Here is a 5,463-nt window from a genome sequence, read left to right as displayed (position 1 = left end):
ATGCAGAATGAGTCCATAAGTTGACACATTATTTATTTGAGTTACAAAGAGAGAGAGAGAGCATAAGCGGGGAGGAAAGGGAGCAGTTCCCTACCGAGCAGGGAGCTCAACCCGGGGCTCAATCCCAGGACCCTGGGATCATGACCTGAGCCAAAAGCAGACGCTTAACCTACTGAGCCACCCAGGTGCTCCTCATCTTACTGTGTTCTAAAGCAAATTACACCTACTTTGGCATCCTTTCAGGGTTGGCCCTGTAACATGAAGCTATGTCAACATTAAACTAACTTTTCACATCTAGATTGTAGTTTTCTGATTTGAAAAATTTTAAGGCAGAAAGATTTTATCCCCTTCATATGAAAATTTTAAGGCCTTTAAATTAGACAATGCAATGCATTCGGATTCTGATTGGATAAACTTGCTGCTTTTAAAAAATGAATTTGGTTGTAAGTATGTGTGTTACACGTAGTCGTTGTATGGGTGTTCCCACTTTTTGCATCTCCTTAGGAGGGTTTTGCTCCAAAACATTTTTTAAACCTCATTCTTGATTTCCTGATTTTCAGGTTCTGGATTTCTTCTTAACAGATAATATTAAGAGTCCTGACAAAGTATGCGGTGATGTGAGGGGCGGGGCCCCAGAGGGAATATCAGCCAGCCTGTCTTGAGCAACGGCTCAGATCCCGTATTCTGGTTTAGACTGTCAATGGTAAGGCAGGGCTTTTGGACGAGGTATGTACACCAGTGTTCCTCAGTGCCTGGACCTGCCCAGTGGTTCAGCAATGTTCAGGAATATGGTTTTTGAGAAAATCCTGAAATTCCTGATGGGGAGCTGGTAGCTTCAGGTATTATGTGCAGTTAATGGGACCAATGGAGAAGTTTGCTCTTTGGGCCTAGGGTTTGTTCACTATCAAGACTCACCAAGTAATTTGAGATAAACCACCACCATGGATGTTTGCTGTACTTTGTGGCTTTTATATCCTCTGTACTATATGTAAGTTGTATGCTCTTAAGTTCAGGTACACCGACGTCAAGAGTTACTGGAATGTTAAAACAAGGGATTGTTTCAGGGTGACGCATGGTTGAAACACATCATTGACCATGTTTCCTTCTCTTCCAGGGTCATGATCTGGTCCTTGGGAATCTATCATCTAAATTTTTTCATAGCTTTACTTCCTCCAAAAGTGGAGTCTTCTTTAATGAAAGATTCAGGTAGAGTAGAAACTGTCCACATGGCTCTGTTTGTTTGGGGAGAGTTGTGTTTTTGTATGCTTCACAAGATTGCCCCTTTTCTATAGAAACATCTGAAATCCAAACTTTTGAAACTGTTCTCTCTGTGTTTAAAAAGTACCTAGAACTTTGGCGATAGTCATAAATTTGTGTGTGGAATGGCTCATTAAACCCTCTTAACAACCATATGAGGTAAGTGCTCCTGTTACTTCATTTTACAGATGAGAAACAAAGGTACACAGAGTTATGGGACTTGTCCAAGGTCACGTGGCAGAGGGTGTGGGACCGGGGATGGCATTCTTTCCTAACAGCTGCCTGAGTTCTGTCTACACTTAATCAGTTAGGTCCCCTAACCACAGTAATCAGAGGTTTCAACAGGCAACTCACTGTGACTAACTGAGGCCACTGGGACCCTGTCAACCAACAGTAGGGCCCTTTTAAGGGTGGCGTTCTTTAATTTCCCAGGATGATGGATTGAAAAATTCCTTGCTCGCGCTCCTCCTGGCCATACCTTGGGCCAGTAAGAGGGCCCAAGTTCACACGTGACCCACCAGCCTGGGAGGGGAAAGAGGAAGCTCACAAACCAATGGGGAGTCAGTTATTCCTGCCGGCACGTCTGTTGCCATGCTTAAACCCAGAGTGGTCCCCTGCCCATGGAATCCTCCTCATGATGGGAAAGACACACTTTCTGTGTACAAGATGTTTTCTCAAGACTGTTCAAATTGTGTACATGGCTTTATACAGAATTGCTATTTCAAATTTAGCTATTGTATATTTACTCTTTGGAGCTCTTTTACAATTTATCCACATTTTTCACAATCAATACAGACACTTCTCCAAAGAAGACATACAAATGGCTCACAGACACATGAAAAATGTTCAACATCACTAGCCATCAGGGAAATACAAATAAAAACCACGATGAAATACTTTGACAATTCTTTTTTTTTTAAATGTTTTATTTATTTATTCATGAGATTCAGAGAGAGAGAGAGAGAGAGAGGCAGAGGGAGAAGCAGGCTCCCTGCCCAGCAGGGAGCCCGATGTGGGATTCAATCTCAGGACCCTGGGATCATGACCTGAGCCGAAGGCAGACGCTTAACCACCTGAGCCACCCAGGCGCCCAATACTTTGACAATTCTTAAGCAAAGTATTCTCTTTACAACTTTAGAGTTTTCAAGATTACTTCTCTAAGAGTAAAGCTAAGCTTATTTTTGTGAACTATAGAGATCTAAAATAAGTAGTAATCTGTTGGACCTTGTTTTGGAGACTATTTTTGTCTTTTATCTTTGTAAATGGAAATACATAGGGCCTTTCATAACATAATGACAAAAGACCCCATAACATCAGTATTTTTAAGTTCCAAGTTCTTATGATATTAATTTTTTACTTTCTGTTTGTATAAAATTCAGTATATAACAATGACCTACATTACATACTAAATTATCATCATTTGGTTCTGTTCATCTATGGAGGGCTTTACTTAATTGTTCCAGGCTTATTTCTTTTCTTTTCTTTTTTTAAATTGTTTATTGTTATGTTAATCACCATACATTACATCATTAGTTTTTGATGTAGTGTTCCATGATTCATTGTTTGTGTATAACACCCAGGACTCCATGCAGAGGGTGCCTTCTTTAATACCCATCACCAGGCTAACCCATCCTCCCAGTCCCCTCCCCTCTAGAACCCTCAGTTTGTTTTTCAGAGTCCATCATCTCTCATGGTTCATCTCCCCCTCCGATTTCCCCCCTTCATTCTTTCCCTCCTGCTATCTTCTTCGTCTTCTTTTTTTTTTTTTAACATATATTGTATTATTTGTTTCAGAGGACAGATCTGTGATTCAACAGTCTTGCACAATTCACAGCACTCACCATAGCACATACCCTCCCCAATGTCTATCACCCAGCCACCCCATCCCTCCCACCCCCCGCCACTCCAGCAACCATCAGTTTGTTTCCTGAGATTAAGAATTCCTCATATCAGTGATGTCATATGATACATGTCTTTCTCTGATTGACTTATTTCACTCAGCATAACACCCTCCAGTTCCATCCACGTCATTGCAAATGGCAAGCTCTCATTCCTTTTGATGGCTGCATAATATTCCATTGTATATATATACCACATCTTCTTTATCCATTCATCTGTTGATGGACATCTTGGCTCTCTCCACAGTTTGGCTATTGTGGACATTGCTGCTATAAACATCAGGGTGCATGTACCCCTGCGGATCCCTACATTTATATCTTTGGGGTAAATACCCAGTAGTGCAATTGCTGGATTGTATGGTAGCTTTATTTTCAACTTTTTGAGGAACCTCCATACTGTTTTCCAGAGTGGTATAGGGATAGAGGGTATATACCTCAATATCATAAAATCCATCTATGAAAAACCCACAACAAATATCATTCTCAATGGGGAAAAATGGAGAGCTTTCCTCCTAAGGTCAGGAACATGGCTTTCCTCCTAAGGTTAGGAACATGGCAGGGATGTCCACTATCACCACTGCTATTCAACATAGTATTAGAAGTCCTAGCCACAGCAATCAGACAACAAAAAGAAATAAAAGGCATATGAATCGGCAAAGAAGTCAAACTCTCACTCTTTGCAGATGATATGATACTTAATGTGGAAAACCCAAAAGACTCCACCCCAAAACTGCTAGAACTCATACAGGAATTCAGTAAAGTGGCAGGACATAAAATGAATGCACAGAAATTAGTGTCATGTCTATACACCAACAACAAGACAGAAGAAAGAGAAATTAAGGAGTCAATCCCATTGACAATTGCACCCAAAACCATAAGATACCTAGGAATAAATCTAACCAAAGAGGCAAAGAATCTGGACTCAGGAATCTATAAAATACTCATGAAAGAAATTGAGGAAGACACAAAGAAATGTAAAAACGTTCCATGCTCATGGATTGGAAGAACAAATATTGTGAAGATGTCAATGCTACCTAGAGCAATCTACACATTCAATGCAATCCCCAACAAAATACCATCCACTTTTTTCAAAGAAATGGAACAATAAATAATAATCCTAAAATTGGTATGGAACCAGAAAAGACCCTGCATAGCCAGAGGAATGTTGAAAAAGAAAAGCAAAGCTGGCGGCATCACAATTCCGGACTTCCAGCTCTATGACAAAGCTGTCATCATCAAGACAGTATGATACTGGCACAAAAACAGACACATAGATCAATGGAACAGAATAGAGAGCCCAGAAATGGACCCTCAACTCTATGGTCAACTCATCTTCAACAAAGCAGGAAAGAATGGCCAATGGAAAAAAGACAGTCTCTTCAACAAATGGTGTTGGGAAAATTGGACAGCCACATGCAGAAGAATGAAACTGGACCATTTCCTTACACCACACACAAAAATAGACTCCAAATGGTTGAAAGACCTCAATGTGAGACAGGAATCCATCAAAATCCTAGAGGAGAACACAGGCAGCAACCTCTTCAACCTCAGCCACAGAAACTTCTTCCTAGAAACATCGCCAAAGGCAAGGGAAGCAAGGGCAAAAATGAACTATTGGGATTTCATCAAGATAAAAAGCTTTTGCACAGCTAAAGAAACAGTCCACAAAACCAAAAGACAACCGACAGAATGGGAGAAGATATTTGCAAATGACATATCAGATAAAGGGCTAGTATCCAAAATCTATAAAGAACTTCTTAAGCTCAACACCCAAAGAACAAATGATCAAATCAAGAAATGGGCAGAAGACATGAACAGCCACTTTTCCAAAGAAGACATCCACATGGCCAACAGACACATGAAAAAGTGCTCAACATCGCTCGGCATCAGGGAAATCCAAATCAAAACCTCAATGAGATACCACCTCACACCAGTCAGAATGGCTAAAATTAACAAGTCAGGAAATGACAGATGTTGGCGGGGATGTGGAGAAAGGGGAACCCCCCTACATTGCTGGTGGGAATGCAAGCTGGTTCCAGGCTTATTTCTATATCTCAAAAATGAAGAGAGTCAGACTAATAATATCCAGTTTTCTCTATCTCCAAAATGTCATGATTCCAAATACTGAGTTTTTATAAATGAGGAAGTATGAATTAATAAATCACATAACACATACCTAGCATTGGCAGGCATTTCTGGGTGCTCATGTTAATATGTAGATTGCACAATGTGGTGAGTAATTCAGTAATTTCTGTTCACTTTTATGTGTATGCTAGCTTTTTATGAGTTATGTGGTTAAAATGTACTA

Source organism: Neomonachus schauinslandi, chromosome 8 (genome assembly GCF_002201575.2).
Source record: "Neomonachus schauinslandi chromosome 8, ASM220157v2, whole genome shotgun sequence".
NCBI classification, from domain to species: domain Eukaryota; kingdom Metazoa; phylum Chordata; class Mammalia; order Carnivora; family Phocidae; genus Neomonachus; species Neomonachus schauinslandi.
This window is presented reverse-complemented; position numbering follows the sequence as displayed.